The sequence below is a fragment of the Lissotriton vulgaris genome, chromosome 7, assembly GCF_964263255.1.
Source record: "Lissotriton vulgaris chromosome 7, aLisVul1.2, whole genome shotgun sequence".
NCBI classification, from domain to species: domain Eukaryota; kingdom Metazoa; phylum Chordata; class Amphibia; order Caudata; family Salamandridae; genus Lissotriton; species Lissotriton vulgaris.
In genome coordinates this window covers 617,054,109-617,081,174 of record NC_141695.1, presented here as the reverse complement: position 1 = coordinate 617,081,174, position 27,066 = coordinate 617,054,109, and the positions used below count along the sequence as shown (strand labels likewise).

Below are 27,066 nucleotides of genomic sequence, written 5' to 3'. Positions count from 1 at the left end.
ATTATCTTATTTAGATACACTTACATGGGCATCTCTTTCTGTATTCTATCATACTACTCCATCTTACCCTACTATGGCAAAACAATCTAAGGATGGAGCCGATGCCCATGCGCACTATCACCCAAGGGAGGAGTCACCAGCCTCGTGACTACAAAAGACTTCTCCAAGAGAAAAACAGGTGCAATCATCCAAGCCCAACACCAGATGGCGATCTATTCATAATGTACCACTCTGCAGCCCTCTATGCCAAGAACAGATGCATACTGGTAAGTAGCATATTCCATACCTGGGCTGGTTTTCTAGTGTCAGGTGAGAGGTAGTCTGAGCAGGCCACATATTAGCCCATTAATTGTATATTTGCAGAATGACAATAGTCCGTCAGGAGGATGCCATCATGTGGCGGTCCTCCTTCCGTGCTGGGCCCCAGGAGGCGTTCGTTGAGCCTTTGAGAGAGGTGTGTCTTTTGAGCAGTGCAATTAACAAGTCGTTGGTGTGAGGAGGAGGCTTTTGTCCCACACAGCAGGTCACAACGACCAGACAGACAAGCCTCAGGTGCCTGCTGCCAGTTTTCTCAGATTGAGGTTAGGACTTTCATTCAAATACTTCGCAATGAAATTAGAGAAAAAAAACAAAACGCAAAAGTTTAAAATAACTTTGCAATTAAAAAGTAAAATCTGACAAACGGATAAGAAATTACCTTTTTCAGCAGGAATGGTTGAGAGCTGCAATTATGGTCCACTTTTGTTTTGAGTGCCCCGGGCCGAATTTCCATCGCAATCCAACCCTGCATTTCGGCTACAAAAATCTCTCCAGACATGTCTCAGCTGCCTATGGTGCCACCTTGGCGCACCACGTGGGTTCCTGGTTTCCCCAGGCTCTATAATGCTTATCCAGATTTGCTCCCAGGGAAAGATTTCCGAAATGTTTTGATCTGCAGTGTGAAATTATGAAAAGTTATTGGGAATTCAGGGGTGCCACTCTTGTGGCAGACATATGCCACTCTCAGACCCACAACATGCGTTTGTGGTGCCTGGGCCCCTATAATGTGTCAAAGTCCTGCAATAAATTCAGCCACAGTCACACAACGTTTATCAAAGAACATGAGGATAAACTTTTCATGGTACATGCCCAAGATGATTACAGAGGTAAGCCTCACCACCCTGGTCCCACACCAAGTCCCACTCCATCTTGCCTTTGACAGGCCTATACTTAAAGCCCTTTAAGAGAGGGGACCAGAGGCCTAGGGGGGAACCTTCACTTATCCAGTATTGGGGTATCTTTCATAGATTCCCATGCTTAGAATCATCCCCGCCGACGAGGTGGGAGTCTCGCGGTTCCATAAAACATATACACTATAGTCATAATAACATTATACCATAGGCTACAGTGTATAGCAAAGTCACTACAATAGCCTATCTCTGTCTTTTTGGCTGATTTCCAAGTTTGGTTCTTTTTACAATCAGGCAGTAGCATCCCCTAGAACCTTCCCCACAGAGAGGCAAACCCTCAGATTTTCTACCTTCTACCGCACCTCGTGTGTTAGGGAGTCTCCCTGAGCTCTGCTCAGTTTTTTCCTTTTACCTTTCTTCCTGAGAAAAGAATATGTCTGATTCGAAGAAGAGCTTATTTTTGGCCTGTTCTTCCTGTGGGAAGAAAAGACTTCACTTTGAGGACCCACATAAAGAGTGTATTTATTGCCTCTACTCAGCACACAGTCAAAGACTGCAGGATCTGCAGAAACTTTCCTGCCAAGACTTTGAAAGATCGTGAAGGATGCCTGCTGGTTTGGTTGGAGAAATTGAAATCATCTGAAGGGGTTTTTGAAGGTGAAGGAAGTGCTACTTCTCAAGTGTCCACCCCCATCTCCAAGAAAAGAGATAGATCTGGAGATCCTCCTGAGAAAATGAGTAAGATCTTGAAAACTTCATCTTCTGAAGCAGGTCGCTCCTCCTAAAAAAAAAGAGAAATTCTCTTCTGATGAAAAATCTAGACATACGGTGAAGGTTTCTCAAAAAACTACCTCAAAATCTCTTCAGGTCCCTCCGTCGACAGCTAGAACATCTTTGTCGACAAGGAAATCACTACAAAAGTCGAGTGGATCTTCAGCGTTGAAGAAAATGACTCTGTCGGCGAAGTCTTCGTCGACGGCGCCGTCGACGAGAATCCCTACGCCGTGTATAATTCATATCTCGTCGACGCCTGCTTCGTCGTCGAGGATCCCGCCGACGAGCCCACCGTCGACGAGCCAACCGTCGACGACGATGCCGTCGATGACCTCACCGTCGACTATCATTATTCCCTCGTCGGCGAGTCCACCGTCGACGCGAGTCCACCGTCGACGACGACTTCAACAATGATGTTGACTACCACATCGTGGACGATGTCTTTTCCGTCGACGACAACCATGATCACAACGTCGATGATTTTTTTTTGTTTTTTTTCGATGATGACAAATGTTGCATCGATATCCGCAAAATATGAGTCAGCGTCAACATATATTTCTGCTACTTTAAGGCGTGAAAAACCCTCGCCTTTGCAATTTACGCCTACTCTGAGTTCTAAATTGTCGTCTAAGAGACAATTTTATCGTGTCCCACATTTCACCTTTGGCTCCCAGTCATTATTTGGAGGAATCTGAAGTTGATGATGATTCCTATGGGCAGGCACGTGACCCTTCACAGCTCAGGATAAAGTATCAAGAGGAGGATGAAGAGGAAGAGTACTATGAACCATGTGAGTCGTTGAGAGAACCTCAAGAAGTTTTCCATCAAGACCCAATGGTTCAAATGCCAGCATCTTTGCTACAAGACCTTCCAGCAATGCTTAAGGACTATAATAGTCGTTTCCTCCCCTCCACCTCATACTACGCAACAAATTTCTGCTTCTGTAGAGATGCAAACTGTGACACCTGCAACACCAGTTTCTGAGCCCCAGGTGACAATACCTTCACAGCTGTTGCAAGACGATGACAATAACACGGTAGCAGAGGACGGAGAGATTCCTAATTCGCCTACTGCCGTAGATGAATGGGACGAATATCTGATCCCAGATCCAGCTTCACCGATTCCACCGGCTGCAGACTCTCCTCCTGAGAACATAGGAGGGTTTGATGCCATTATGGAGAGACCATCTACAAGATTTCATCTGACTATGCCAGTGCAAAAGACTGAGTGTTTTTTGCATGATTTTAAATTTCTATTCCCATAATTGATCACATATGGGAAGAGGGAGTAAAGATCATGAAAACTCCATTCTCTATTCCTGCAATTCTGCCTCGGATTGACAAAGTACAAGGCGCTGGATGACGCTCCTGCCTGCCTTACGGGTCACCCTAAAGCAGACTCTGTAATTTCTCAGGCAGCAAAAAGAAAATCTCTGAATCCTTCCACTCCTATAACAGCTCCCCCTGACAAGGATGGGAGGCACCTGGATAACATAGGAAAACGTTTTACAACCATGGCAGGTGCCACGGTCCGAGCTACAAACTGTTTGGCCATTTTGAGTAGATATGACCGACAATTGTGGTCCGATATGTCGCCATATATGGAATATTTGCCTGAGGACAAAAAGATGGAGGCAAGGAAGATCCTTATGGAAGGAGAGATTGGCTTCTGAAATCATAGATATTTCTCTTGGTTCCTGGACTCACAGATTTCAAAGATGTAAACTTGCCATAGGAATGCAGAGACATTCTGGATAAAGCAAGAGCCCCTTCTACATTGCGAACCTGTGCCTTAAAATGGAAACAATTCTGAAACTGGTGCTCTAATAATAATCTACATCCACTGGAATGTTCTCCTGATAAGGTTCTGCCTTATTTGTTATCACTCTCTAAGTCTGGTCTAAGGTTCGCTTCAGTTAAATTGCATTTGACCGCTATTTCTACATACAGAAGGTCTTCAGGTTTGGAGTCACTTTGTTCCAATCGTCTCATTAAACAGTTCCTGAAAGGACTTTTTAGGACTTTTCCACCTATTAACCCCTTCGATGCTCATGACGAGCTCAGCTCGTCATGAGGCACAGTGGAGCTGTGCTTATGACGAGCTGAGCTCGTCATGAACAATGGTAGTCATAAAATGACAGCACAGGAGGGGAAAAGCCACAGCAGCCAAGGTGTTAAAGCTCCTCCTCCAGAATGGAGGCTAAATGTAGTGCTACAGCAGCTTATGAAACATCCATTTGAACCCATTCATAAAGCAGATATTACATTTCTCATGGAAGACCGCTTTGCTGTTGGCACTCACCTCTTCCCGACGGGTCAGCGAGTTACAGGCGTTCACTATACGACAACATTATTTGAAATTCACTAACGATTACGTCCTTTTGCGAACTAATCCCTCATAACTAAAGTTCCAATGTAATTTCATCTCAATGAGCCTGTAGTATTTCAAACATTCTTCCCCAATCCATCTAAGTGGCGGAGAGGTCTCTGCATACTTTGATGTCAAAAGATGCCTGAAATTTTACATATCTCGGACTGTGTCCTTCAGAAAATCTGACCAGTTATTTCTCTCATATGGGGGCCCTAAAAAAGGATCAGGAATCTCAAAAACTACCATCTCAAAGTGGATTGCATCTGCGTTTCAGTTCTGCCATTGCAAGGCAGGCGGTCCTTTGTCAAACAAGCCGAAAGCTCATTCTACCAGGGCAGTGTCCTCATCCACGGCATTGTTTGCTGGTTTCTTTGGACAAGATTTGCAGAGCTGCAACCTGGAAAAGTATACATACTTTCACTCTGGCAACAGAAGCTGAGTCATCAGTTGGACAAGCATTGCTACGAAACCTTTTTAGGTGAGTTAAGCCTGATGGCAAGAATATATTATTTTTTGGTATTGTAAAGATTTTCTATTTCATATGGCCATTATTGTGTATATGTATGGTTTATTTTTACAGACAAAATAGATGCTTGTATATTTTACATTGGTTTGACATGGTATCTCTTGAACGTCTTATGATACCCACCATTCACTATGTATATAAGTATTACTTACTGCTAGCTACTCTGATTCTAAGCATGTGAATCTATGAAAGATACTCCAATACTGGATAAGAAAACGAGTCACTAGTGCTACGAAAATCTGAGGGTTTCCCTCTCTGTGAGGAAGGTTCTAAGGGATGCTACTGCCTGATTGGCTGATTTCCAAGTTTGGTTCTTTTTACAAAAAGACTGAGATAGGCTATTGTAGTGACTTTGCTATACACTGTAGCCTATGGTTTAATGTTATTATGACTATAGTGTATATGTTTTATGGTACCACGAGACTCCCACCTCGTCGGCGGGGATGGTTCTAAGCATGTGACTCTATGAAAGATACCAATACTGGATAACTGACGTTGCAGGTAAGTAACTCGTTTTCAACTCTCAACCTAGAAAAACCAATTCCAAAACCATTTCAAAGTCTAACATACTTGGGAGCAAAGATGGGCACAACAAGGAGGCTATCTCTTTCAGAGGCGAGAAGCTCATCCATCCGCAATTCGTCAAGTTCCATCCCTTCCGAGTTCTATAGAATATTACCTTTACATAGCATTGAATGCAAGATTGTTAGAGACATCTCTGACAGTGTCTTGAAGATTAGTGGTTTCGGAAGAGAGAGTTCTATTTAATACTGCAAGCAAAACCATCTCTTGCATGGTTGATAAAGGGCCAGAATCTTTTAAAAGGAGCATATTTGCAAAGAAAACACTGAAGCAAATCATAGTACGAGCAGGGGGAGGGCGCTTCTTGGTCACCTCACAAAACCGGGCCTTTGTATTGCCGAAGAGAAAATATTTCCCATCCACATATTAAAGCGGAAGGCAGTTTTCCTAGCCCTCAAGGCTTTTCTACGCTCTCTAGAATAAATGAACATCATGATTTGACAGACAGCACTACCATGCATTACACAAACAAGCAAGGAGGAAAAAGACAAAGACAACTATCTGTAAACAAACGCAAGCATGTGGCTTTGGGCATTGACTAGAGGTATATCTCTAATAGCACTACACATCCCAGGAAGTCCAAACCTGCAGACCCAATTTCTCAGAATTATTTACCAGGGCAAACAAAGCCAAGACTTCACGTCCAGGGCACCAGAACCCAACTTAGTGGGGTTTGGCCTTTTCTTTTGATCAACTTTATTAACTGGTCAACACCTTTCAGCTTGATCAATCGGTCAAAATAATTTGTCTAAGCTTTTCCTCTGATACAGCTTATTCCAGTAGTAATTGCCAACGTGTGCAAATCCACATCAAATTTATCCTAATTGCTCCAGATTGACAGAGACCGTCGTGTCACTCATATACTCATTGTAGGCCGAATCTACTGACCAGGCCCCACGGTAAAGTCCAACACCAGAGTCTCCAATTTTGTTATAGTTTACTGAGCGAACTATAACTTGCTCATCTGCCATGTAGTGCTTGTGGCATAGCATATTACATCACCCATGACATGTTAAATGACAGCATAACTGATGACCGCTCAAGTGACCTAATTAATTACCTCAATGATAAGACCACTGTCATATGCAGCGTAGGTTCAGTGAGTTTACATTTGTGGGTTGATAAAATGGAAATAGCATAAGCCCGCGAGAAAAGAATAATTGTGCATTTTTTAAAGTTATATGATGCATTATTTGAAAATCACTAAAGGTTTGGACAGAGGAAGTACTTCGCTAAACAAGGTAAAGCTTTGTACCACTGATGTGAATTGCAGTGATATGTTTGAAAATCGGTTGTGACTTAAAGTCAAAGCCTTATCTTTAAAAATCTGTGAGAAAGGACAGAGCTGCTGTTGACAATATATCACCCAGCAATTGATACCACGGTGTTTGCCCCTGTAAAATAGTTATAATACGTCTCTGCCAGGCGTTTTTCATCCACAGGCCCTCCCTGGGCTACTCGATGAGAATGGGGTGCCGTTAACAGACCCCAGGGCCATAGCTGAGAGCTTTGCCACCTTTGATGCTGATCTGAATGCTTCGCGGGAGTGTCTCCCCGAGGAGACAGTCAACAAGTTTATTGCGGATCTCCCGCCTAAAGCGGTGTCCGATGATACGCGCCAACGGCTTGAGCTTCCCTTATCGATGGAAGAATTGGGCAAAGCCCTGGGAGAACTCAATACTGGGAAGGCCCCAGGTCCTATCGGGTTTCCCGCCGAGTTTCCTCGCCAGTACAATCTACAGCTGGCTTCTTACTATCGGGCAGCGGTGGAGGAGGCTAGGGAAACTGGTCGCCTCCCCCCAGATTGGCCCCACGCGGAAGTAGTAGTATTCCATAAGCCGGGTCGGCCTCTGGGTCAACATGCCTCCTACCGCCCCATTTTTCTCCTTCATGTGGAGGCGAAGGTCCTGGCCAAGGCTCTAGCTAACCGCTTCTGCCATATATCTCCGCTTTGGTCCGCCCAGACCAGGCCGGGGTTCATGCCCGAGAGGGCAACTCAGCACAACATAGGACAGGCCCATGTGGCTCTGGCAGCGGTCCGGCAGACGGGTGCAAGCGGCGCTCCTACTGGCAGACATGGACAGGGCGTTCGACTCCCTGAGCTGGGTCTACCTGGTTGCCCTTCGTCGGCTCAATCTTGGGCCCCGATTTTTGTCGAATGTGAGGTTGCTATACAATGATTTGACAGCGTCGGTCCGCGTGGCGGGTGCAGTATTGTCTGGTTTCTCCTTTCATCGTGGCACCAGGCAGGGGGGCCCCCTGTCGCCCTATTTATTTGCCCTGGCTATGGACCCGCTCGCGGCCTGGGTGCGCATTGACGCACAGCTGGAGGGATTTGAGTGGGCTACTGGTCTCTCGGATAGGATCGCACTGTATGCGGATGACGTCCTCTTCTTTTTAACGGCCTTGAATAAGTCGGGGCCGTGGATACTGGAGATCATGCAAATCTTTGGGGAGGCGTCCGGGCTCTACATGAACCCTCGTAAATCTACGCTATGGGTACTGGGGGTGCGAGATGGGGTGGGTGCATGGGCGTCCACGGGGGGGGCCTGGTGGAGGGGAACGGGGGGGTGGAGGGGAGGGGGGGGGGAACGGAGGGGGGTGGAGGGGAACGGGGGGGGGACAGGGGGTGGAGGGGAACGGAGGAGAGGGGGAACAGGGGAGGGGGGAGGGGGAGGGGAGCGGTGCATGTTGCATTGCAGATGTGGAAGGATGCGCGGGCGCCCTCGGTGGCAGACTGGAAACATGGTTTGAACTTCTGCATGGGGCTGGAGGAGCCAATCTTTGTGGTGCGGGGGTGCCCGCGTAAGCACGACAAAATTTGGAAGCAGTGGGCTGACTATAGGGGCTTGTGGCTGGAGCCCCCGGCCGAAACAGATGGTATCTCGGTGGAATGAGGGTGGGGATGGGGCAGTTGGGCCTGGCGCAGGGGGGGGGGGGGGGGGGGGGGGGGGAAGGTATGGGGCGTGTGTGTGTGCTCGGGTGGGTGGGTCTCGGTGGTGGTTGCGCATCCTGGGGGGGTTGGGGGCGGAATAGTTGGGGTACGGGGTTGTTATTCTCAATGATACAAAATGGAGGTGATAAGGACTAAACAAGAGTATTTTACCTCTCTTACCTCCTCACTCTCCTCGCCGAAAGAGCTGTTTAAGATCGTAGACACGCTCACATCATTGAAGGTGCCGGATCCTGTTGTTAGCTCACAGCAGCTCTGCAATGATGTTGCACAATTCTTTCAATATAAAATTGTGGACATATATTCAGCTCTAGAATCTCAGAGGTCGGCACTATCTTCCTCTCCGTGCTTTCCTGTCCCCTCGTTAACATCTTCCGAGGAGGTACCGTCAGGGTGTTTGTCCAGCTTTCCACCCCTTTCCCTCCAGGAACTTGAAGTTCTCCTGCTCAAGACTAGGTCGGGGTCTCCCCTAGACCCTTGCCCCTTGAAACTTCTTAAACAATGCAAGGAGACTCTCCTGCCTCTGCTATTAGAGATCATGAACAGGGCAATGAGGGATGGGACCTTCCCTCTACAATGGAAAAGAGCGTTGGTTAAACCACTGTTAAAAAAGCCTACATTGGACCCGGGTGTTCTCAAAAACTTCCGCCCCATTTCGCTGCTCCCAGCCCCGGCAAAGATGCTGGAAACACATCTCAACCAGCATCTTGCTGCCTTTCTGGAAACCTCTGGCCTTTTAGATCACTCGCAGCATGGATTTCGGAGAGAGCATAGTACGGAGTCGGCCCTTACCACTGTGCTTGATAACATCCGCACTAGAGTGGATAAGGGCCAGACTACCCTCCTCATCCTGCTAGACCTCACGGCTGCGTTTGATACCCTGTCTCCCTCAGTGTTAACATCTCGACTGAGGGAGATAGTGGTTGAGGGGTCCGCACTTAGTTTGCTGACCTCTTTCCTCGGCCAAAGGGAACAGAGAGTCAAGCTGGGGGAGTTCCTATCTCCATCCCTTCCTGTGCAGTGTGGGGTCCCCCAGGGGTCGGCATTAAGTCCGACCCTTTTTAACATCTATGTGACCCCACTTGCCAGGCTCATTAGATCTTACGGGATGGAGGTAGTCTCCTATGCCGACGACACGCAGATATTGATGTCTCTCGCCCAACCTGTCATCTCGGCTGCCTCCAATTTTAGACACTGCATGGAGGCAGTGGCTCAATGGATGATTTGCAATTCATTGAAGCTCAATGGCGAGAAGACAGAAATTCTGGTGTTCGGAGGTAAGGAGGACATTTGGTCGGCGGAATGGTGGCCTTCATCCCTGGGCGTGTGCCCGACACCCACTGCCCTGGCCAGGAACTTAGGAGTCATGATTGACCCTACTTTACGGTTGGGTCAGCAAGTAAATAGGACTATCTCCACATGCTGGGGCATAATAAACATCTTGAGGAAGATAAAACATTACCTGTCCCCTCAAGCCAGAAAGCAAATTGTAATAGCATTAATAGGCTCAAGACTTGACTATTGTAATGCCTTATATCTAGGCATTAACAAGAGTCTGATAATGCGACTTCAAATGGTGCAGAATGCCGCCGCAAAGTTTGTGCTAGATCTCCCTAGGCGGGCCTCTGCCACGGCTGCCGGAAAAGCATTGCATTGGCTTCCGATTGAGGCCAGGATCTCTTTTAAGTCCCTTTGTCTGATCTACGGAGCACGGAGCTTTGGCCACAAACAGATCTGGAGGCCTGAGGGATCTGTTAATTCCGTATACCCCTGCCAGATCTTTGCGCTCTGCTTACAAATTCTTGTTATCAATCCCCCGTGTCCGTAGAGCTAGGTGGGGTGGCAGAGCCTTTTCAACTTTGGTTTCAAGGTTTTGGAACACTCTGCTGTCTGAGATTAAATCCCTTCCCTCAAAGCAAGCCTTTAGGAAGGCTCTTAAGACGTGGCTATTTGCCAAAGCCTATCCTTAGCTCTGGATTTGCCTTTTTATGATTTTCTTTGGTTATGCGCCTTGATGCCTACGGGCTTAGTTGCGCGGTACAAATTTAATTTAATTTCATTCATTCATCCATTCATTGTACTGCTTGTCTTGTTTTCTTAAAAAGGTCAATTGCTGCCATATAACTGTGTAATGTGATTCTGCAGTGGACTCTGGAGTACAGAGCCATGCACTTTTTGTGCAACTTGACAAAGTTTGTTTTAAAACAAAAATTGTTATAATGGTGTCTTTACAGTGGTAAATGTATACCGGTCACCCTATTGACTTAAAATTGAGGGTTATGTGAAGCTTTAAGGGAATAGAAATGTGTCCATTGGTGTAGCATGTTTTGTCACTTAAATTCCACAACACCTACTGGGCAATGTGTCAGTGATTGAATGATTAATTCACTGGAGGGTAACTGTTCCTGTAGAAGGATGCTAGCCTAATGGGCTGCAGGAAGTACATAAACAGGAGATTGGTAGTGATTCATCTAAAATAGATTAATATTAGGTTAAATGGAAAAGAAATATAGATATAGCTGGGAAATTCCTCGAATTTGAATAGTTGCCTTAACACCTGTTAAGGTGTCCTGCTTCATCATAGGGTATTTTTTCTCCTCGTGGGGTTGACGCTGCAGTCCCCCGCCGGCCCTGCGAGAGGGCTCTCTAGCCGAAATCTTTTAAGAGGAACACAGTAGTGGTGAGTGCGGGTTTGTGGGGTAAATGTGCAGGTGAATTAAAAATATTGTAACGGTACCTCAAACAATATGTATTCTTTGATCCGTTCGGTATGATTAACAGCAGGAAAAAAACTCTCGCAACCTTCCACCAATGAGGGGGCTTAGTTCGATTTACAAACAGTGATTAGTGAAAAGGTCATGGGGTCGACATGTTTCACGCCCTAATGGTCCTCCTGGATCCCTGGTGTTTTATCAGGACCGGACAAAAGTGTGAAAAGTGCAACATTAAATATAAAATTAAACAGGGGTCAAAAGGTATTATACACACTGTTGAATAAACCTGAATCAGGTGACAGTGGTTCAGAACCACTCCAACCTCAAATAGTGCATGGGGTTGCCTCAACGGGGGAAGCCGCTGTCTCAAAAGGTTAAATTGACCATCGGAGGTCTGGCATTCACACCATCAAAAAGTTATCCTCCAGTGAATTTGACGTTTGGTCTTGGGAGCACGGGTACTGAACCTCCTTTCTTAGCTCCCCTTCCCTCTCTGTGCAATGGAGTGATTGAATGATGTCATCAGTAATGTCCTCAATTGTTAATTAACATGTTATGAGGGATTTAATATGTGAGGTCATAAACAGTCCATGTCGAGTGCGCTATTATTAGGTCGGTAAGCTCTTACTGGAATTTCAGAGGTTTCTTGACTTTATATATATATATATATATATATATATATATATATATATATATATATATGTGTGTGTGTGGTGTATGTATGTATGTATGTATATATATTTATATATATATTCACTAAAAAAAATAGGTTTCAGGGACGTTAGTTATTTGGACATTTGACTCATATAAAACCAGAGAAGTTCACCCTTTATAGTTAGTTGAGCTAACTATAACTTGCACACCTGCAATACACTGCTGATGACGTCACATATTACATCACTCATGACCTGGTCAGTGACATCACTGATGAAATCTCAAATGACATTACTGATGACATCCTCCAGTGAATGTGTGTTTCTGTAAAGTTTAAATATTTTTCATATACATCTATGCCAAGGTGTATTGAAGAATGAGACATCATTAATGTCCTTTCCAGCAATTTGTGTCTTAGACCCCCCCCCCCCCCCCCCCTTTATTCATATAAAATTGAGGTCTCCTGATGATTTTTTGCCTGCCAAACTGGTTGCTCCCCTGAGCACCCTGCTTGGACCTTTGATCCAATCAGTAATACATTTCTCGCTTAGGGAGGACAAGTGCCCTCGGAATGAAAGAGCGGTGTGAACCTATCCGGAAGAATGCGGCACTCCCATGGACAGACCTCTCTAATCTCCGGCCCATCTCCCTTTTACCATACCTCAGTAAGATGACCGAGAAGCATGTGAACACCCATCTATCTAAATAAATCGAAGCGGCGGAAGGTCTGGACCATTCTCAATCTGGGTTCAGACCTAATCACAGCACCAAATCAGCCCTCCTCTCAGTGATCGACAACATCAGGATGCAACTGGATGGGGGGAATCTATGATTCTGGTGCTGTTAGATCTGTCCGCCGCCTTCGATACGGTGTCGCATGCAGTACTTCTCAGTTGTCTAAAGGAAGTGGGCCTAGGAGGTACGGCGCTGTCCTGGTTGGAGAGTTTTCTCTCAGGCCGCACACAAGAAGTCAGGCTGGACTCCCATCATTCCATCTCTAGGGAGCTCACCAAGGGAGTGCCACAGGGCTCATGCCTAAGCCCCACACTGTTTAACGTGTATGTGGCCCCCTTGGCTGACATTGTAAGATCTTATGGGTTCACCCCGGTGTCTTATGCTGAAGACACTCAACTTCTGTTCCCTTGTAAGACTCTTACGCCCGCATTTAAAAAATCCTTTGCGGATGGAATGAGGGCAGTATCAGACTGGATGGCCCTAAATTGCCTCCAGTGCAATGTAGGCAAAACAGAGGTCATGCTGTTCTGGGAGGCCACGCTTCTGTGGTCCCCTGAATGGTGGCCTCTGGAATTAGGACCAGCACCAAGCCCTAAACAGACAGTGAAAAACCTGGGAGTGCGACTAGATCAGGCACTACTACTCAAAGAACATGTAGGTCAAGTGGCCGGATCTTGCTTCCGTGTCATCGGATTACTACGGCGGGTCTTTCCTTTCCTGCCTGATAGCCACAGGAAAACACTTGTCCAGACTTTGGTGATCAGTAGATTGGGCTTCTGTAATGGTCCGTTCTTCTCAGCTAATGAGGATCTACTCAACAGACTACAAGTAGTCCAAAACACTTCGGCGAGACTTGTCCTTAATGTCCAGCCCAGGACTTCCTCTTGCCCCCTTCTGAACAAACTCCACTGGCTGCCGGTGCGACAACGCATCAAATTTAAAATCTGTTGCACTATACACCAATGTTTGTTTGGCACTGGCCCTAAATATTTGTCTGAAAAATTTAATTTCTATACTCTAGGACGTTCTCTGCGTTCCAATAAGCTACAACTACTTCAGATATCCAGGATTAGGAGATCGAGGCAGGGAGGACGAGCTCTTTCCTACAAGGGTCCCATCCTCTGGAATTCCCTACCCCCCACGCTGAAACAAACCACGAATTACCCATCCTTTAGGAAATCATTAAAAACATACTTATTCTTGACTTCCTAGGAAAAGAAAAAATATATAAATTATCAACCATCCCATAGATCATGGACCAATTGGGCAATTCTTATCTAAAAGCGCAAGCGCGGAGATACCCCTTCGGGGGTCGAGTCCTGCGCTATATAAGAAAATAAACAAATAAATAATTAAATATATGTGAGTAACTACATATGTTTTAAGGCAGTATATGTGAGTGTTCGAGTATATAAATGACTATACGTGAGAGTAAGTTATTTGAAGAGTGGGTGTATAAATGAGTGTCTGCTTCTATCAGTAATTGTATAAGACATTAAGTATGTGTTAGTATCTGCATAAATAAGTGATGTGGGGTGTGTATAAATAGCCGAGTTGGTGTGTATAACTGTATACATGAGTAAATAGATATGTGATTGATTCACTGCATTACTGACTAGGTGTGTGACTAACTATGTATGAGTGGCGGAGTGTGACTGTATGTATAGGTGTATGAGTGCATATTATAGTACTGTATTGATGTGTGACTGCATGTGTGAGTGACTGGATATGCGTGTGTGTGTGTGTGTGTGTGTGTGTGTGTGTGTGTGTGTGTGTAGACCTAGGAAATAGTGGGTGGTATGTATTATATGGCATTGTTGTGTCTATGGATTCACAAATAGTAGTCTGTATTCTAGAGTGGGTGTATCAAAGTTTATATTAGGGCATCAGTATGTGGATCAGATTATCACATGGATGATGTCATCAGTGATGTCATTTGAGATGTCATGAGTGATGTAATATGTGACGTCATCAGCAGTGCATTGCGGGCGTGCGAGTTATAGCTCAACTAACTATAACGGGTGAATTTCTCTGGTTTATACGAGTCAAATGTCCAAGTAACATAACGTCCCTGAAACCTATGGTTTTTTAGTTAATTCAAAGGTTTTGTAAATGCTAATTCTTAACTATAACTGTAAAACCTATGGTTTTGTCAGTGAATTTCGAAAGTTTAAATGTTAATTTCATATTTTTATATTTATAAAACCTATATTTTTTCTAATATTTTGGAACTCTATTATCCATTTTTTTTTTCACTTTGAAAATTATGTAATGCTTTATATCTTCCCCCCCAAAAATATGTATATGATTTTTTGGGGGGGGGGAGAGGAAACTAGAGTCCCGTACCGGTAGTGTACCCAGCTCTATCAGCACGCGAATCCTATCCGCCATATTGCTAAACTCGTAAATGATGCGCATTTCGGATCCGACGGGTTCGTGGCACCGCGTCCCGCGTAACAACATATACATATGAAGTCGCGCCAGCTGCTACTTTGGTATGCTACGGCTACGCAGTACCAAGCCACGTGTTATGTCATGTACGTATGGGGTCGCGCTCGCTGCGAATGCGACGAGTGCACGCTGCCAGGCCCTGTGTTACGTCAGACGTATAGTGTCGCTCCGGCTACGCCATTGCCTCATTTTCTTTTGTCTCAAAACAATAAATAACTTTAAAGTGTATATGAACGCAAGTGATCTAAAATATTTTAAACATTTATATATTTCTAACTGTAATAAACTTATATTATAGTAAATTTATTTTCTCAATCGCGTTGGTGCAGTCTCCTTGCACGCTGGTTGCACGATTTCCATGTGACCTTAAAAAAAAAAAAGCATTTAATCAGTTCATAACATTTCCCATTGTAACAGTTGGAGAACACCGCCCATTTTAGTCATTCCCTCTACAGCATTTGATGAGACACCTCTTATGCTTGTAGAGCTTTTTTGAAAACTTTGCTATGTTCACATATCTTACACTACACACAACATGCAACCATCATCTTCATCAATATTCATGATCTGTAAAGTAGCCTTCCACCTGTGATAGCCATGCACCTAAAAGTTACATTACCAAAGTTTTCCCCACTGCCAGAGGTTACATGGTTTTATACGCTGTTCAGAGCACAATGTAATGTGGTACGGCCCAGGGGCAGTATCATGCATAGATAATGAACACATAGACACAGATAGTTAGTGGAAGTGGGTACGGGCACGTGCGCTCAACTCCCTTTTTATTACCAGGGTCACATATCCAGTGGCGTCTGTGCTGGATGCGTGTGGGGTGAGTGTAAACCAGCCCTCAGGGAATGGTTGCTGCTAGCATCAACTACAACAGTAATCATTGGATTACACACAGAGATTCAATAATAAAAGGGTCAATAGTTTGTGCTGCAGTAAGGAAGGGACAGTAGATGTGAAATAATACAGAAATAATTCTACCGTAAAAGAACCACAACTTGTGGTATACTGAGACACAGGCAGTAGATCTGAAATAATACAAAGGGTCCATCAGTTCTAGGGCACTCAGATAGCCACATCAAAAGCATTCAGCATGTGCACAGCCAACAATGATGTGTGCAGTGGGCGGGCCGTACTAGGAGCAATGTCTTTTGCCATCAACGCAGCATCATCTACAATAGCGACTCAATCTGAATTGTAAACACTGGTGTCTGCAGCGTAGGCCAGAGAGAGCGGTCAGCTAGGGCCCACAGCCACGTGGCGTTGGCTTGAGCTGCCCAGTTTGTAATACACAAAGCAACAAAAAGCGTGTGCGCAGCCTGCGATTATGCGTGGTGTGGACAGAGCACATTGGAGCAATGTCTTTTGCCTAAAGGACTGTGTTATCTACAATAGCGACTCGATCTGAATTGTGAACACTGCTGTCTGCAGTGTAAATTGAAGGCAGTAGTCACACTGACATCCATGAATACTTTTTCTCACTTCCTCTTCACAAAATACGACAACATAAATTATAGAAAACTCTGCAATAAATCAAAACGATTCGAATTGCGATCTCTGCTGTCCACAGTGTAGATTGTTGTTCAGTGTTCTTTTCCACTACCAAGAAGAACTTGGTCATTGTACTAAACCTATAACTCATCTAAAAAAAAGTTCTTCAAGCAAGTGTGCTAAAAGGATATTGTGTGTATTTCAATAGACGTTGTAGTTACTTGACTAATGGATTCTGTAATTAAACAATCACCACTCGATCTGAATTGTGAACCCTGCTGACAGCAGTGTAGGCCAGAGGCAGTGGTCATTAACACCTCACAGCCACGTGCCGTTGGATTCCAAAACACAGAGTTGATTGCACCTGATCGGAGGGGGTACACAGAAATCATCACATACTTTAACTCCTCAATCATAGAAGACCCCATTTCACTGTTCGGACCTGCTGTACCCCGGTGTAGTCCAGCCACTGCAGTCAGCCAAGCCCAATAATCATGTGCTGCAGTTAACTACGGAATCACAGAGTGTGATGCACCTCAACAGAGGTACTTCTATGAAAACCATTTAAGAAAACGTAGTCTTTTAAAGCGCCCCGGGTCGCGCACCGGGGAGCGTCCCGTTAGCGCCAATGCCGCGGCCGAAACCATCATTGTGACGTTCCGCGTCCACGTGATGCGCACGGCGTAAACGCACCCGGAAGCACTCGAGCGCATACGATCGCGCAACATAAGCATCCGACGCGCTTACGCGACGCCCCCGCCCCCCCCCCCCCCCTGTAAGCGCGTCGGGTCATGTGACCTGAAAATAACACTTTTAATTGGTGCAGAACAGTTTTGGTTTCATAATGATGAAACCCCTGGTCTTGTGACCTGAAAATAGCACTTCTCATTGGTTCAGGACATTTTTTTCCCCAAATGATGAAAGCCCCCACCTTTTTTCCTTATTCTGACTTTGTCCTTTGACTGAGGAAGACCTGTTTTGAAATATTTGAGGTATATTTTGTACTTTGAAATGGCTACAGTAGCAGCATCAGCTGGAGCATCTGCACCACCACCACCACCACCAAGAGGACCACCACAACATGAAGAAGAAGAAGAAGAAGAAGAAGAAGAACCACCACACATTGTATGGGAGTTATTTTTCCATCCCTGAGGGGAAAAAAGAAAGTGAATGCGGCAAAGGTGACTTGCCTTATCTGTGACGTGGAACGTTCAAGGGGTACCCAAATAAAAAATATTCATTTGGGAATAATACCATGATTGGGCACATGCAGCGCAAGCATCCGAACAACTATGCTGCCGCAGAGATGAGAGAACTGGCCAGCAACCCTCCCCAATCTACACCCAGCACCTCCAAACGAAAACAGCCCACTCCATCGGGATCAGAGACAAGGGAGACAATCCCCTGCATACAACCACGGTTTGGAGAATTTAGGGTCATGTATTTTTTGTGGTAAGACCATCTCCTATGGTGAGCAGAGCCTGAAGCTCATCCTCCTTGCTGGTGACAACCACAATTACCCCAAAAAACCCTAATTTTTTTCAAATTTTTTTTTAACTCCAGTTGAGCCATTTTCAATTCCCTGTTTTTTGTTTCTCCACATAAAAATAACAAAAAAAATACAAAATAGTTCATAAAAGACAAAAAAAGTACAAAATGTTCAAAAACATAAAAAAAATATAAAACAACAAAAAGAAGAAAAAAATCAGTTTTTTAGCATAACCTCCAAATTATTAAAAAAAAGGCTACATTGTTTTAAAACCCTATCATTCTTTTTTCCCCATGGAACGCTCTGCGGTGTGCGTACCGGGCGCTCCCCCCGCGCAAATCAAAAAAAAAAATTTTTTTTTTGCCCCGCGGGGGCCCTTTCATAGCCCCCACATCAAACCTAGGGGGTCAGGGGGGGTCTACTCTGCCCCCTTATGGTCCTTTCCCCTTTGTTTTTGCCACCTCTTGTGTCTCGATCCTACCGAGACACAAGATGGCGGCCGCTCCGGACTGTTTCGAATGTTTACAGACACCCGAGAGCCAATCAGCTTTCCGTGCGCGCCCGGAGCGAGCCCCGGTGTCCGTACCGGGGCGCGGCAATAGATATATATATTTTTTTTAACCTAAATTATTCAAAAACCACTGGAGCACATTTCTTGAGACATAGCAAAGGCACATTGGGCTACCAGTCCCTACAATTTTGCCAAGTTTGGTGGAAATCCATTCAGCCGTTCGGGCTAAAAGTGAGGTCGACCGCCCTATGGAAATTAACATGGGGAAAACACATTTTGGGACCCCCCTTTTATCTCGGCCCCCGCTTGATGAATCCCCCCCCAAACTTTCAAGGAAGGACCGGAGCTTCGCGAGGCAAATTTGAGGAAATTTTCAGGCGGATTCGTCAACCGGCGCCAAAGTTATTCACAATAGAATTGTGAGATTTTGCATTGAAAAAAATCCTAACTATAACTACCTACTGGCGACCGCCAGTAGGATATATATATATATATATATATATATATATATATATATATATATTACCTACTGGCGATAGCCAGTAGGTATATATAGTTAGGATTTTTTCTCTATGGAACTTTTGAAAATTCTATGTCTAATAACTTTGGCGTTTGTGGACGGAATTGGCTGAAATTTTCAGGAAAATGGCACATTTTGTTTCTGAGCAGCCCCTGAAAATTTGGGGGGGGTTCGTCAAGGGGGGGCCGAGAAAAAAGGGGGGTCCCAAAACGCGTTTTTCCCATGTTAATTTCCATAGGGCGGTTGGCCTCACTTTTAGCCCGAACGGCTGAATGGATTTCCACGAAACTTGGCAAAATTGTAGGGACTGTTAGCCCGATGTGCCTTTGCTAGGTCTCAATATATGTGCTTCAGTGGATTTTGAGAAATTAACGTTTAAAACAAGATATATATCTGTAACAGCGCTCCGGGTAGCGCTCCGGTTCGCGAACTTTTCGCGTATCGGAACTTTGCGAAGCTGATTGGCTCTCCGGTGTCTGTCAACATTCTAAACAGTCCGGAGCGGCCACCATCTTGTCTCTCGGTAGGATCGAGAAACAAGAGGAGGCCAAAACAAACGGGGAAATGAAGGAAAGGGGGCAAGGTAGACCCCTTCTGACCCCCTAGGATTGATGAGGGGGATATTATAGAGCCACGCGGGCCCAAAAAAAAAAAAAAAAAAAATCCGATTTTTTCGCCGTAGAGACGCGTCTTGGTACGCGAACCGGGCAGCTAACCGGGAAGCTAACCGGCAGTGTAACGGGAGTCTGAGGAGTAGCTGATTGGCTGTCAACATTGTAAACAGTCCGGAGCGGCCGCCATCTTGTCTCTCGGTAGGATCGAGAGACAAGAGGAGGCCAAAACAAAGGGGAAAATAAAGGAAAGAGGGCAAGGTAGACCCCTTCTGACCCCCTAGGATTGATGAGGGGGATATTATAGAGCCACGCGGGCCCAAAAAAAAAAAAAAAAAATCCGATTTTTTTCGCCGTAGAGACGCGTCTTGGTACGCGAACCGGGCAGCTAACCGGGAAGCTAACCGGCAGTGTAACGGGAGTCTGAGGAGAAGCTGATTGGCTGTTATCATTGTAAACAGTCTGGAGCGGCCGCCATCTTGTCTCTCTGTGGGATCGAGAGACAAGAGGTGGAAAAAAAAAAGGTGTAAATGAATGAAAGGGGTAAGGCAGACCCCTCCTGAACCCCTAGGATTGATGAGGGGGCTATTAAAGTTCCCTGCGGGGCAAAAGAAAAAAAATTTGTCATTTTTCGCGGTAAAGGTGCTTCCTGGTACGTTAACCGGGCAGTTAACCGGCAGCGTAACGGGAGTCCGACATATTGTGTTTTTTGAACGTTTGTGATATGTGCACGTGTGGATTTTGTCTAATTAAGGTTAAAAAAATATATATATATCTTTAAGCGTGTTCTGGCGCGCTTACGTTTTGGGTTTGGTTTGCGCTGCAGAGACGATACGTCACGGTTATGCGATGCATCATGAGGCGTCTCACGGGCTACGTGATATGTCACTTAATAAAGAATATATTTTACAGCTATAGATATTAGCTTTTAAAAAACCAATGAAATTCACAGAAAAAACCATAGGTTATAGACCATATATAGTTAGGAATTTGCATTTACAAAACCTTGAAAATTCAATGAAAAAACCATAGGTTATAGACCATATATAGTTAGGGATTAGCATTTAAAAAACCTTATTTTATTTGCACAAAACCATTGAAATTCCATATATAGTTAGTTGCACTAACTATATATCGCGGACCCGCAATCCACTGCTAATGATGTCACATATTACATCATTCATGACATGGTCAGTGACATCACTGATGACATCACTGATGACATCTCAAATGACATCACTGATGACATCACTGATGACATCTCAAATGACATCACTGATGACATCACTGACATCTCATTTGACATTACTGATTACATCACTGATGATATCATTTATGTGATAATACATCTTCAGACTCTAATATAACCATAGATACACTCAGTGTAAACAGGCACTCACAAACTGTCACACATCCATGGAGTTACTCACACACCTAGTCAGTCATGCAAAGAATCAATCACATCTCCATTTCCTCAACTATACAGTTATACACACCTTACTTATTCAAACATATACTAACACATATTTACTCTCTTATACAATCCTTGATACAAGTTCACAATGATTCATACAGCCACTCTCACATTCACTGGCTCTTATGTTCAGTTATTTATATATGTCAACTCTCACATGGAGTGTGTTTTACATATGTACTTACTTTGACATGTAGCACTGAGATATCCATTCACTCACCAATATACTCATGCACACAGTCAACTGTCCATACAGCTGTTTCTACATGCACTTTTGAACCCATACACCTAGGGAATCAACTGCTCACACATCTATGCACAGAGTTATACACCTCCCAGCCACCTACACACATACTCAGTCTCCCATACAAATACTTGGGCAACCATTCAATAACCCATATAGTTTCTGATATAGCTACTGATTTAAACATGCAGCAGTTTACAGAACAACATAAATAATGATTGCCAAATTAAGACACTTTAATCACTAACCCATGCACTCAGTGAGACACATTTAATCATTCTCTCATACAGTCAGTCATGCACCTACTAAATCCTTCATCCAGACACTTATACATCCACTCATTCTTCAATATGTAAGACATATTTGAACTTTACAGAAACATACAGTCACTGGGTGTTGTCATCAGTGATGTCATCAGTGATGTCATTTGAGATGTCATCAGTGATGTCATCAGTGATGTCACTGACCATGTCATGAATGATGTAATATGTGACATCATTAGCAGTGGATTGCGGGTCCGCGATATATAGTTAGTGCAACTAACTATATATGGAATTTCAATGGTTTTGTGCAAATAAAATAAGGTTTTTTAAATGCTAATCCCTAACTATATATGGTCTATAACCTATGGTTTTTTCATTGAATATACATATATATATATATATATATATATATATATATAATAACGTTTTAACCCCTTCGCTGCTCATGACGAGCTCAGCTCGTCATGCAGTACACTGGTCGTGTGCTCATGACGAGCTGAGCTAGTCATGAACAATGGGGATCCTGGAGTAAGAGCACTCCAGGGGAATTCCCTTAGCACTGATGCGGTTAAACAAAATAAAACTCTGAAATTCACCAGTTAAAATTATCTCAAGTAACTATAACTTGTGCTCTAAAGTAACTTTTTTCTAACTTCTTTAACTGGTGGAACACGTTTGCCATTTACCATGACTAGATTTCCACTATGCAAAGTTCATCAGCTCCATTGCTAAAAGCTCTTTGCCAACCTCGTACAGATTTGGAATGGGTGCATCCTTCAAGATACTTTTTTACCAAGTTCAAGATTTCATCCTTCTAATCAGTCCTTTTACCTTCTATTTTATCCCGTAGTGAGTGATCCACAATCTCTTGTATAGAAGAAACTATTCCAATTTTATCATCTTCAGTATTGAGAAGGCAATGTAGATCACCAATGGTTAATTTTTGTTTTCCTGGGGCGAAATACATTTCAAATCATTACTCCTGTAATCATATAATGCTTAAAAGGGTTAATGGCCCAGACACATGCAGTTCCTTTTCAATTAGTGCATGCTTGCTTTCTGTTTGACTCAATGCCCTGAATGCAAAAGCAACATTCCACTCATTTATTAGTATTGCACTTTGACAAGACCGCACCAAAGTCATAGGCACTGGTGTCCACAGTAGTAACATGTTTTGCTATGTCAGGCGATTTAAGGATTGTGGCATTAGCAAATGCCTCTTTATCAGATTCCAGAGCTTTTTGTTGATGTTCACTCCAAAATAACTATTGATTTTAATTACTAATTCTCAAAGTGACTCCATTATTTCTGCAAAGTTTTCTACTACTTGCTATGATACTCACCCAAACTGCATAGAATTTTGAGATTTTGCATTGAAAAAAATCCTAACTATAACTACCTACTGGCGACCGCCAGTAGGATATATATATATATATATATATATATATATATATATATATATATATATATATATATATATATATATATATATATATATATATATATATATATATATATATATATATATATATATATTATAACGTTTTAACCCCTTCGCTGCTCATGACGAGCTCAGCTGGTCATGCAGTACACTGGTCGTGTGCTCATGACGAGCTGAGCTAGTCATGAACAATGGGGATCCTGGAGTAAGAGCACTCCAGGGTAATTCCCTTAGCACTGATGTGGTTAAACAAAATAAAACACTGAAATTCACCAGTTAAAATTATCTCAAGTAACTATAACTTGTGCTCTAAAGTAACTATACCTTGCACTCCTGCCATGCACAGTGTTTTTATCAAAGATGTAATTTTAAAGGTTGCAGTGATGCTGTGTAACCGCCATAGATCATGAGTGCTGTAATTTGTAAGTTAATTAGCAATGCATGGCGATGGTGCGTCCAACCTGCCACAGACAGTCAACCAGGGAGGAGGTCAATTGGTGCACCCCCCAGGGCCCGCCACATAATTTCTTAGGGGGGAGGAGGGTAAGTAGCCCCCCTCCCTGGGCCTTATTTGGTCCCAGGCCCGATCACTTTGAGTCCCACGCTTAATTTAGGGGGGAGTGGGGCACGCAGCCCCCCTCCATGGGCCGATTTTCTGGTCTTTTGGTAAGTGTTCTTATACTTTATTCCAGAAAACATCACAGGGTCCAGCCAACACGTGTTTCCTCGTATGGGTAATGTCCCTCGACTTCTTCAGGGCTGTATAATTACCCAATCAAAGATTAAATGTGTAATTCCCGGTTATATTTCCAACCCAGCTAGGTCATTTCAATCCAAGTGTTTTAACTCCAAATGAGTCAGATTCGTCAATCTTTGAAATTATATCGTTTTCTAATCAAGGACTGTGACCATGTAAACGGTCATACGCGTCCCAATACCGGCAAATCGTTCTGACCGGCGGCCTTCGGTAAGAACGCTTCGCCGGTATTGGGAGAGCGATCAGCTTACTCGCTACAGATCTCGTGGCACACTTCGTCCGGATTTACATGAACAGCGTACTCGCTGCCGTTTTTAAAAGCAAACTCTGTTTGGTTTTATTCTCACACGCACTGGCGTATGACCGTTCAAATTTGGATTGAAATGACCTAACCGGGTCAGAAATATAACTGGGAATTAGGCATTTAATCTAGCTCAAAATGCTATTCCCCCAGGAAGGAGACATTTTTTCATCCGTTTTCCTGCCCGCTTAAGTGTGGGCAGGGAAACAGATGAAAAAATCGCTTCCAGCGGGTGGGAGCATTTTTAATGCTCCTAGCTGCTGGGAGTGGCGTGAGCTTTAAAGTTGCTCCCCGCAAACGAGAACAAACACAGATTTCAGGGTGGGGGAACTGCTATGTCTCCAGGGGTGGGCTGTCCGGCTTATAGCTGGAACCAGCCCAGGGGGATGTAGTCCCCAGTGCCATTAATGGCTCAGAGAAGGGGGCCCCTCCAATTTGTTTGTACAGCCAGATCCTGGGGGTTGGGGTCCCTGGGATCAAAAATGGCCCAGGGAGGGGCGGCTCGTTGCACCCCTCTTTTGTTTTATGGCCTGGCCCCGGGGCAGTGGTGGTCCATAGGGATAATATCGGCTCAGGTGGGCCGCATGCCCCCCTCCCAATATTCAAGGGATGAAGTCCTTGGAGCCCAAATCAGCTCAGCTGGAGAGTGGGGAGGGGGCCACATGCACCCCCCTGCCCAATTAAAATTAGAAATAATTTCCCCTGGGACGTGACCCTCCTCGGGCACTATTAACAAACGTGGGAAAACACGTTTATTGGTGTTTTTTTTTAATTTTCCTCTTGATCCAATTTGCGGGGAAATGTAAAAAAAAAAAGAAAATGCACATTCTTGGACCCCCGACGGGATTCCTATGGCACACCACCACCAGGCTTAGGGGTGTCAAGGTATTCGTACTCTGCCCCATTTTTCTTGTGCGGAGTAGTGTCATCCAAACTTCTCACCATGAGATGTGTCGGATCCATGGAGAGTAGGCGTCCCTAGATATCTAGAGATCTATTTTCTTTAATAACCCCAAAACTACTGAACGGATTTACACCAATTTACAAAAAGCAAAATAAAAATCTAGCTTTCTGCCCAGTTGTGAGTAATTCCGTTCAGCGGTTTGAGCTGTGTTAGTGTCTAAAATCCATATGGGAATTGGCATTGGGAAAATGCATTTTAGGACCCCCTCTAAATCTACAAAGTGGGTGCCTAGAACATATGTGCCTAGGAGGTGCTATGGTTGGATAGAAGGGCTGTGATTTTACTGATCTTTAAGAGGAGTATGAGGCAACTAGACTATAGAATCTGGCACTTGGATTACTTTTGGCCTACTCTGAATGTGACATTTGGATGAATTGAGTAATAACAATTGTAGTTCGTTCTGAAGGTGGATGAAAAATATCTTGTCTTTTAAATATTTCCCCTCCATTAGTTTGGTAGCATAGAAAAATGAAATTGGGTCCTGTGATGCCCAGATGTTAAATCACTGGTGGCGGGTGGTACAAATTGAGTGACTATGAATTGAATGGATCGTTTGGTATAGGGGTGGATGAGACCTGTACCAGCTATCACATTGACTGCATATGTTATTTTTCTACAGTTTAATTTTACATGACATAGGAGTTAAATTCAATTGATTATGATACTAAATATTTGTTTTGCCATTTTCGAATTACTGTTGCAAGGTCTTTTCACTAAAATGTATGCATATTAATGAAATGAGGAATTTGAAGAACTGGATGACAAACTATTTTCAGTATAGGAATTTCTCTGCACAGAGCATTGTATGTCTGTAAGTCAACAGTAAATTAGAGCAAAGCGATACTTAATTTGCTATGATATAGTATTGAATGGAATTTTATGTCCAAAACCAGTTTGACTACACATTGAAGGCCAACTGACAGGTGACTCGGTTAAAAAAATAAATAGAATTTGTCCAAATTAATACATACATCACATGCTCTCACCCACTTGTCAGCTTCGAAATCTATGATGGACCACCAAGAGTGCATTTTCAAGAGATTGTTTGCAATGCTGATGTACCCATATTTCCAAGTGTTCATTTTCCGGTAACTTTTTTCTAACTTCTTTAACTGGTGGAACACGTTTGCCATTTACCATGACTAGATTTCCACTATGCAAAGTTCATCAGCTCCATTGCTAAAAGCTCTTTGCCAACCTTGTACAGATTTGGAATGGGTGCATCCTTCAAGATACTTTTTTACCAAGTTCAAGATTTCATCCTCCTAATCAGTCCTTTTACCTTCTATTTTATCCCGTAGTGAGTGATCCACAATCTCTTGTACAGAAGAAACTATGCCAATTTTATCATCTTCAGTATTGAGAAGGCAATGTAGACCACCAATGGTTAATTTTTGTTTTCCTGGGGCGAAATAAATTTCAAATCATTACTCCTGTAGTCATATAATGCTTAAAAGGGTTAATGGCCCAGACACTTGCAGTTCCCTTTCAATTAGTGCATGCTTGCTTTCTGTTTGACTCAATGCCCTGAATGCAAAAGCAACATTCCACTCATTTATTAGTATTGCACTTTGACAAGACCGCACCAAAGTCATAGGCACTGGTGTCCACAGTAGTAACATGTTTTGCTATGTCAGGCGATTTAAGGATTGTGGCATTAGCAAATGCCTCTTTATCAGATTCCAGAGCTTTTTGTTGATGTTCACTCCAAAATAACTATTGATTTTGATTACTAATTCTCAGTGACTCCATTATTTCTGCAAAGTTTTCTACTACTTGCTATGATACTCACCCAAACTGCAAAAAATAGCAGTTTTTCTTTTGAGTTTTTTGTAGGAGCATTCTTAATCCCCTCTGCAATGTTCATTTGAGGAACAATGCCCTATTTGCAGATTGTGTCCCATGTAATTCACCTTTTTTACTAACATATCACATTTATAAGCTACAAGTTTCAAGAATTCCGAAATAAAAATCATCATGTTCTGTGATGTCATTGCGGACTTCAAATGGCATTCTCTTGAAGCAAAATATTTCAAAGTGTGTTCCAAAAGTGGTAGGAATCATAG

General features: G+C 43.8%; 1 protein-coding gene across 1 annotated transcript in view; it reads left to right on the top strand.

Moving 5' to 3' along the window:
- Positions 1–27,066, top strand: part of NUP85 (nucleoporin 85) — a 354,818-nt gene that overhangs the window by 240,202 nt on the left and 87,550 nt on the right. The gene's annotated exons all lie outside the window — the stretch shown is intronic.